The sequence below is a fragment of the Nicotiana sylvestris genome, chromosome 10 (genome assembly GCF_000393655.2).
Source record: "Nicotiana sylvestris chromosome 10, ASM39365v2, whole genome shotgun sequence".
Taxonomy (NCBI): Eukaryota; Viridiplantae; Streptophyta; class Magnoliopsida; order Solanales; family Solanaceae; genus Nicotiana; species Nicotiana sylvestris.
In genome coordinates, this window is record NC_091066.1 from 2,609,773 (window position 1) to 2,619,831 (window position 10,059).

The 10,059-nt window shown below is 39.0% G+C and overlaps 1 pseudogene; it reads right to left on the minus strand.

Moving 5' to 3' along the window:
• The window catches only part of LOC104215226 (delta(12)-acyl-lipid-desaturase-like), a 40,551-nt pseudogene extending 39,559 nt beyond the window's left edge, over window positions 1-992 (minus strand).
• Between the last annotated feature and the right edge of the window lie 9,067 nt (window positions 993-10,059).

Genomic DNA, 10,059 nt, shown 5'->3' on the forward strand with positions numbered 1-10,059 from the left:
ATCGTTGAGAATAGATGATGCACAACATGGGTATCTTGAATATGACGGGTGAGTGCTGCAAAAACGTGATTAACACTATGAAGCCGTTCACAATTAGGAGAGGTACCCCATAGATGCATACAAGCTAAGCTAGCCCTTGTGCCAGAGGAGCATCAGACCTACGTTTGTCGTTTGAGATGTAGATTTGTAGCCTCTGACGGTCAATATAAATGGATGGATCATAGTGACTTGCAAAGCGATCATAAGGTCTTTCGGCAATATTGGTGGCAAAGTACAAAGGCAAGCCAACAGTGAGGGTGAATACAATTATAAATAATCGTCATAGTGGATTGTTTGCGTATAATTTGGTGTATCATCTTAGTTCGGATTTAATCTTGGGCACGTAGTTTTCATCACGCTCAAGGGAACCAGTGCTGGAGTGGTGAAGGCGATGACTATATTTCCATGAGAAGTATGGTGTTAAAAGTGTAGAGTGGAGTATAAGACCAACAATGTCATTTACCCATTGGTATTCACTGAAGGCATGGTGACCGCATTCATGGGCAATGACCAAAGTCCTGTACAAACACAACCTTGAACGATCCAGTAAATCGGCCATGCTAGGTAATAACACGGCGTCTGAAGCAAGTGGAAGTAAGCTGCGCAAATTTTTATCTCTTTATAGTAGAAGATGGAGACAAGTATGAGATCTTGAATAAGATAAGAGAACGAACGAACGAGAGATCGATGAAAGCAATGAGGAGGGATGACCTTCTTGATATCACAAATAGTAAAAGGGGGCTTTGAAATTGGCGCTCTTTGGAGACGATTTTTCTTTTGTTCAGTTTTAGTTGGACTAGACATATTGCCACCAGCTCCCATTTTTTGCTTCAAATCTGAAACAATTAAATTTGCTTCAAATCATGGTTCATCTATTATAGTAGTAATGATATAAGGTGGTCAATTGGTAAATATGAGAATGTTAACAGCAAACATTTCAATTACTATAAGAAATGCTGGTAAATAAAGATAGAATTTTAGTGGCAAAAAAACTGCGCACCTCAAAATTCAAAAGAGACTTCTTTTAGCCTTACCTGAAATTAAAGCTGGATATTTTTCTCTCCTTGCTCTCTTCTTTATAGAAAAAAGAGAAAGAGATGCCTTTTGAGTATTTTTCATTATCTGAAGTTATTTATTTATTTATTTAAAATAAGCCATCACCATAGGCTTTGCGCCATTGGTGTTGGGTGGTTAGGCTCAACCCCTACCATGTCTATTCAAATGCAACAAAAATTACAAAAGAGGAGGGGACATATACCGAAGATAATTGTATATATAAATTCATATATGTGGGACCCAGTAGTGGCAAATTTTATTCGTTCATTAATGGCAGATACAAGGCTAGAGACTTCGAGTTAATTACTCCTATTTAAGAATGGAGAGATTTAGACCAGAACAAAAGAGGCCATATGCTTCGCGGCCATAGATTCCAGTTTTATCATTATTAAAACTTTGTCCCATACTTGTTTTATTATTAAAAACGAATAGATCATGAAATAATTTTATTAGATCAGCCTTTGGCATCTAATTAACGTCCCTAACCTATTAGGACCGAAAAAATCAGGTGTCATGCGGAAACTAGTAAAACAAACCTTGAATAACGATAAATTATACAACAAATGAGAAATCCATCAAAAAGACATAAACATTTAACGTGGTTCGGCCAATTGATCTACGTCCACGGACGGAGATGAGCAATCAACTATAACAAAAGGGAGTATAAAATATCGAGAAAACAACCTCACGATAAAGCAAACACAAGTCACACACAAACACTTGTCCTGTAAAGTTCTCCCCCTAAACACGACTCTCAAACCCCATATGGCTACATTGTGGATGCTACCGAATGAGAAGGACGAATCTTCAATTTATAGAAGTCCATACTGTGAGCACGTGATTTTTGCCCTATATATGAATAATTCCCAAAATTCCAAACAAAGTAATTTTTTCTTTATTTTTATAATTTTTGTGCGTTTTTGGTGTCATCTTCTGATAATTGTTGCATTTTTATTTTGTGCGTGTTAATTTTTACAAAATACAAAATACGTATTTATTTTGCATTTAGGATTTAATTTTATACTTTAGTATTAATTAGGCATTAACTTGTTTTAGAGTAGGATGTGAAGAAAATGACAAAAATAGTTTACTTTAGCGTTTTATTATTTTAATTGAGAAACAGTCGCAAATAGTTATTAAGTTAATTTTAGGCATTAATTGGTTTTAGCTTAATTATTAGTTTAATTTCACGTCTTTGAAAAAATCAGAAAATAAATACAAAAAAATACAAAATTGCAAAAGAAAAATGAAAAAATATATATAATGGAAGTGAGCTTGTTTGAGATCCGAAAATTTGGGCCAAATACACAAAATATTTCCGGCCCAAACGCATTAAACTTTGAAAAATGAGTCCAGCCCAAGTCCATACCCGGTCCGCCCCTCCCTTTAAAATGAAACGGCGTCGTTTCAGGGCCCTTGGATCAGGACCGTTGGATCTCATCAATCCAACGGTCCGGAACTAACGAGGTTTCTAGTATTTAAGTGTCCAAACCAGACCCCCTACCCCCATTTACATCGTCTTCCTCACCCCACCCCTTCTCCCCAAACCCTAATCCGCGCCGCCCTAAAATTCCTTGCCGACGGTGAACGCGAACTACGCCGTTCACCCTGAAATTAACACCATGGGCTCCCCTCACCCTCCTCTTTCTATTACACCCGTTGGTTTGCCTCGAATAAGGCTGGAACTCTTCGAATCTTGATTTGAAGTTTTCCGGCCAAGTGAAAGTTTGTCCGAATCAGCCCAAAATCACACCCTACAACCCCCAGCCCTCCTCAACACTAATCTGTGGTTGTTCTCTTTCAAATCACCCTAAAACGACCCAAATCTTAGATCTAAGAATTGCTGACCAATCCCTAAAACTAAATCCTTCTGATTTCGAACCGTAGTACCTTTAACCATGTGTTCTCGTGTAAGAACACATGGTTAGGGGTGTTACGCGTCAAAAATCTAAAAGGATTCAGATGTTTTTGACTGGCCGGAACCCCTTTTGCCTTTGTGAGTCTTCTGTTTTTTTTACTGCTTCTTTTACTCGCATGATTAAAATATTATTTGCAGTCGTTGTTTCATTATTGTTCTGTCAATTTTATGGTTTAATTGTGATAGTTAAGTTCTGTTAATTACTGTTGATTCTGAGTTTGTTAGTGGGTTGAATGATTATAATTTCATGGTTTAATAGTTAGTTTAATTTCTTTTAATGTTAATCGTGGTGGCTTAAGCACAGTTTATTTTCGTTTAGCTTATTTGAATTGGTCAATTGAACATAATTGGGTCAGTCAGTCTGATTAGTTGGTTTCTGATTGTTAGGTGATTAATTCTAGTTGGTTTATGATTGCTAGTTAATTGTTTTTAGTTAGTTTCAGATTGGGTTAGGGTATTGGGTTTAGTTATTAAGGATAAGGGTAGGGTCAGTGATTCTGAAAGGCTTTCAGGGGTAATCTGGGTATGGAAAAGGGTAGTTCTGATAGGAATAGTAATATCAAGGTATAGGGAAGGGCAGTATGGGTATTGTATGGGTAGAGGAATGCTTTAGGACCTTCTAGAATGGGTTTCAAGTGTAAATCTTAATAAGTACACTGCAGTTACTTGTTTAGCAAGATAAAAATAGAGGGACCAAAGTGAAAATAGAGAGGGACCAAAGTGAAAATAGAGAGGGACCAAAGTGAAAATAGAGAGGGACTAATTAGAAAATCAGAACTTAGTTTATTCTTTTTGGGGTTGCCTATAAAAGGGGATTAGATGCCTTGGGAAAGGGGGCCTGCTCTCATTCTTCTGCCTTGAGCCCTAAGTTTTAATTTGATCTTTCATTTTTAAAAATTGAGTTAAGATTTCAATTCTGGGGTTATTCAGAAATAAAAACACCAAAATATGGAGATCTAAAACAGTTTCACAGCTTTATCACTAATTCTGGGTTTCAGCCGTGAGGGTCAGGGAAGTGTTAGAAGTCTGTTAAGCTGATATGTGGAATTTGTTTATATTTCTGGTTTCAAAGCAATCTGCCTGTGTTTCTGTAGTGTATCATTGCTGGGTGTGTTGTTTGTTGCTGTTGAAAGTAGCTGATTCCTCTCCTTTTCTCTATTTTCATTACAATTCCCAGGTACATTTCCTTGACACTCATCTATGTGAAGCCAAGTTTGAAGTGAAGAACAATGAGAATGTTACTGAATTCTGTTGCCCTAGAAACATTGTCTGTTGATTACCCTTTCATAGTTTAATTTGTTAAAATTGTCTGACTGTTACTAATTGATCTAATTGGTGTTGATTCGAGCCAATAACTGAGTTGTATAATTGAGACTGATGAATTGTCCAGCATGATTTTGGTTATTTTAATTAGTAAGTGGGCAGTTGGGTATTCAGGTTCATGTATATAGTCCAGGGTGGGGGTTATTTAAATTGAGCATTTCATGTTTATACAATTGTCATTTTGTATCTGCTTAAGCTTCACAGTATGCTGAAATTAAATCTGCAAAAGTTGCAGTTGATTTGTAGTCTATACGCATGGTTGATTTTAAGTTTGGGCTGGTATTAATCACATACTTAATAGCCTCATATTGGGCCAGTTTTGGGCCTGACATTCTGGTAGGAAGTCCAAGAATTTGGTTAAATCAAAAGGGGCCCAAGGATTCAATCCCTGGGCTATGCGAATGCAAGCCAAGTTTTGGGCCTGCTTCGTGCCTAACGCCAACGTGCTCTAAGAGGTTGTGTCCGCAGCCTTGGCCAGGTTGGGCTTTATGAGCTCAGGGCCCATTCGCTCGGTATTTCTGTCCGGACATTCAACTTCAAATTCAACAAAATTGTAGGCCTAATCAATTAGAATCCTCAAGTAGTTAACAACACAATTATTTCATTGCGTAGACTTGGAAAAGATGTTTAGTGAATTTCCCCGCCTTTCCCAAAATAACAATACGTTAGAATCTTTAAGCACGCTCTTAATAAAATTATCTTCTTAAACTCGGGTGCGCATTGATGCGACCCAAATCCAAATCTCGATGAAGCAGAAATGTGTCGATAACCGCGGGTGCATTGATTGTGACGTGGTTCGAAACGCGTTTTCGCGACATCGTAATTCTTATAAAATAAGTAATGATAGAAAAGAGGTTTACAAATTGAGACGGTCCTTACCACACAAAAATAAATAAATATGGGGCCCTTAGTAAATAATTATCGAAATAATTAGAATTTGGGATGGCCGTTTAGCGAACTTCATGGCTTTTCCCCAAAGTAACACTACGTTAGTATCTTTAGGCACAATTTAATTAAATAACCTTCTTAAAATTCGGGATCTAATTGGTGTTGATTCGAGCCAATAACTGAGTTGTATAATTGAGACTGATGAATTGTCCAACATGATTTTGGTTATTTTAATTAGTAAGAGGACAGTTGGGTATTCAGGTTCATGTATATAGTCCAGGGTGGGGGTTATTTAAATTGAGCATTTCATGTTTATACAATTGTCATTTTCTATCTGCTTAAGCTTCATAGTATGCTGAAATTAAATCTGCAAAAGTTGCAGTTGATTTGTAGTCTATACGCATGGTTGATTTTAAGTTTGGGCTGGTATTAATCACATACTTAATAGCCTTATATTGGGCCAGTTTTGGGACTGACATTCTGGCAGGAAGTCCAAGAATTTGGTTAAATCAAAAGGGGCCCAAGGATTCAATCCCTGGGCTGTGCGAATGCAAGCCAAGTTTTGGGCCTGCTTCGTGCCTGACGCCAACGTGCTCTAAGAGGCTGTGTCCGCAGCCTTGGCCAGGTTGGGCTTTGTGAGCTCAGGGCCCATTCGCTCGGTATTTCTGTCCGGACATTCAACTTCAAATTCAACAAAATTGTAGGCCTAATCAATTAGAATCCTCAAGTAGTTAACAACACAATTATTTCATTGCGTAGACTTGGAAAGGATGTTTAGTGAATTTCACCGCCTTTCCCAAAATAACAATACGTTAGAATCTTTAAGCACGCTCTTAATAAAATTATCTTCTTAAACTCGGGTGTGCATTGATGCGACCCAAATCCAAATCTCGATGAAGCCGAAATGTGTCGATAACCGCGGGTGCATTGATTGCGACATGGTTCGAAACGCGTTTTCGCGACATCGTAATTCTTATAAAATAAGTAATGATAGAAAAGAGGTTTACAAATTGAGACGGGCCTTACCGCACAAAAATAAATAAATATGGGGCCCTTAGTAAATAATTATCGAAATAATTAGAATTTGGGATGGCCGTTTAGCGAACTTCATGGCTTTTCCCCAAAGTAACACTACGTTAGTATCTTTAGGCACAGTTTAATTAAATAACCTTCTTAAAATTTGGGTGCGCATTGATGCGACTCAGATCCAAATCTCGACGAAGTCGAAATGCGTTGATAACTACGGGTGCATTGATTGTGACGTGGTTTGAAACGTGTTTTCACGATGTCCCAATTCTTTTAAAATAAATAATAATAAAAGCGGTTTACGAATAAGAAGCACATAAGTTAGCATGTATTAAAATCAAATAAAATCAAATACAACAGTTAAGCGACCGTGTTGGAACCACGGAACCCGGGAATGCCTAACACCTTCTCCCGGGTTAACAGAATTCCTTACTCGGATTTCTGGTTCGCGGACTGTTAACAGAGTCATAAATTTCCTTGGTTCGGGATTCAACCGGTGACTTGGGACACCATTAATCTCCCAAGTGGCGACTCTGAATAACTAATAATTAAATCCCGTTCCGATTGTCCTTTAATTAGAAAAACTCCTTTACGCCCCTTCTTCGCGGGGGTGTAGGTAGTAAAAAGGAGGTGTGACACATACCTTTTCCTAGAGGAAAAAGAACTAGCTAGAGATGGGAGATTTATTTCCTTCTACAAGAAGGAAAATCCAATTATGGTAAATATATTGTCCTTTCGTTCATGAGATAGGAAAACCAATTATAGAGACTGATAGCGCTGAAAACTTTGCGGCAAGTGGCCCTCCAAGAATCTCAGAACCATATTGATTATCATCATGAACATCTACATCAACTCCACCACTCTAAAACTCACATATAAGTAAATATGCAAATACGTAATGCTATCCAAGTGGCAAGAAAAATTTCACATGCCAAAGATAACATGGCTACTTTCACATGATGAGGCTTTATATTATATTATATGTAATAAACTTCAAATAATGCAGATAAAGCTATCAAGCCATGGTGATCTCACATAAATTCAATTTAATTTTTGAAACCTTTATTTAAGTTCCATTGCAAACAACAATACTGTAAAAGAATAATTTTTAATCTCAAACTCTGTCAATAGCGGCAAAAATTCTACACACAAGATCCTTTTAAAAAACAAACAGATTGTTCCTTTTTATGGCACCAACTAGAGTCGTCTCCCAATAAGAATAAAATTTGCAGCGGAGAAAGCAGAGTACGGATACAACCACGCTCTGATACCATTGTTAGATTAATAATCGCGGGGCGAGAACAACATTAGCGTACCTGTCAACACAGCGGAAGAATTGTTAAACTCACCACCGAAACAATTGCCCCAAACCGAACTTTGAATCACTAGGAAACAAAGTTAATCTTCCACCAACTAGATGCCCTTACTTGTGTGTACTTTTCGTTGGGAGAAGAAGAGATTCAGAGAAAATTCTTACTGTACGTAGTTCTATATTTTCTCCTTCACATAAATAGACTGAGAAATAGTGGTTAAGGAAGATAACCCACCACTCACCCCTTTTTGCACGTTCAATTTAGTGGGTGTTTGTGGTCTAGTGGTCACTTCCCTTAACCTATCACCCTTATCTTTCCTAACCGGGTCGGGTCAGCCTACATGGAACGACCCATGACCCATAATCCAACATCTCCCACTTCGCTCATAGTGGGCTAGACCGATGTCTTTGACACACTTTTCATACTGGCAAATAGTTGGTGCGACCTGCGAGCACAAAGAGCTGTAAAATTCCAAAACCAATTAAAGGTTATACTAAAGCTCTATGTAGAAATCCAATCACATATGGAAAGGACTCACTACTAGAACGAGGGTATTATTACTCGCAATACCCCCAAACATCATTCGCTATTGCAATAGCTACTTATTCGATCCCTCATCCTCGAAAGAGGCAAACTCAAGTTCTCATATAACATTATATCCACAATTACGCATTCAACCTAAAACATTGTAATACTTTCCAAAACACAATGATATCAAATAGTTTTCAATCAAATACGCGACTTAATAGTCGTACGGGATGGACCAAGTCACAATCCCTAATGGTGCACGACCCCACGCTCGTCATCTAACGTGCGTGTCACCTCAAAGTAGCATAACAATGTGAAATCTGGGGTTTCATACAACGTGACAACATTTACAATCATTACTTACCTCAAACCGGTTTTCCCAAAATAAGGCACATAAGGACCACGACACCATGAAGCACTGTGGGATGCCTAAAGCGCCGACTAAAATGGACTGGGAGGATGGCCCCTACCAAAAGTACCCCTTCCTCCAGATAAGGAACCATTAAAACCACCAGAATGATGAGGCCTCTTATCAGACCTCTGCCATCTCTCTTGTGCATGAACCATCTCGATCCGCCTAGCAACATTAGTAGACGTCTAAAAGAAAATCTTACCCCCAATCTCCTTGGCCATTTGTAGCCTTATAGGATGAATGAGTCCATCAATAAACCTCCTCACCCTCTCCCTATCAATAGGAAGCAAGGTAAGGGCATGACGAGCTAGATCCACAAAATGGGTCTTGTATTGAGTGACTAACATACTGCCCTGCTGGAGAGGCTCAAACTGTTTGCGGTAATCCTCCCTTGGTGTGATAGGAAGGAATTTCTTTATAAATAGATGAGAGAACTGGCAGGTGATCCAACTGGTCTGGTAGACACAAAAGCCTTCCATTTTCTCTTGGCGAAACCTGTCATATGAAACACAACAAAATCAACCCCATTGGTCTCCACTATACCCATGTTCCGCAACACCTCATGGAAGTGGTCAATATAATCATGTGGGTCCTCATAAAATGCACCACTGAAGTGAACTGGGAAGAGCTTGGTAAACTTGTCCAATCTCAATAAGCCCTTAGAGGACATGGCGGGCCTATCATCGGCCTGTGCCGCAACAACTGGCTGAACTACCCTAATTGGTGGATCTGCTGGTGTTTGATACTAGAGAGCCATCTACTCCGGAGTGTGAGTAGCGGGAGTCTATGCTCCTCCCCCAACATGAGAGACGGCTAGTGCCACAAGAAATGTACCGGCGCCTGGGCCACACTCTCCATAAAGCCCACCAAATGGACTAGAGCATCCTGAAGCACTAGGTGGCAATATGTATAGTACGAGCTGGAACCTCCTCATCAAAAGTTACCTACGGCTCCACTACTAGTGTTGCTTCTCAAGCTCTAGGCTGAGCCTGTCCCTAGCGTTACCTCGGCCTCGACCTCTGCCCCTCGTAGGAGCTACTATTGGGGGACTCCGGCTGCTATCCAGCTAAAAATGCGGTGCATGTTCTCTCCATCTGCGAGAGATCAAGAATAGAAGAGTTCAATCATTAATGGTAGAATGGAATCGCACGATAGAGAAGAATAAAAGTGAAATTTTTCCTAACTTCATAGCCTCTGGAAGATAAGTACAGACGTCTCCGTACCGATCCTCTAAACTCTACTAAGCTTGCTTATGACTCGTGAGACCTATGAAACCTAGTGCTATGATTTCAACTTGTCACAAACCGGAATTCCTACCGTCGGGACCGTTAGAGTGCCTAACATTTCACTTGATAAGAAAGCCAACGTTAGGATATTTTATCCATTTTTTACAAGTTTAAATTAATTTTAATAAGAAGGAACTGAAATAACTGCAATAATCTAAAGTAATAATGCGGAACCTAAAACAGCCAAACGTCTGATACATCCCTGGACCCGGTGTCACAAGTGTGGGAGCTACTAGAATAGTACAAACAAGGGTCTGAAATAACATAAAG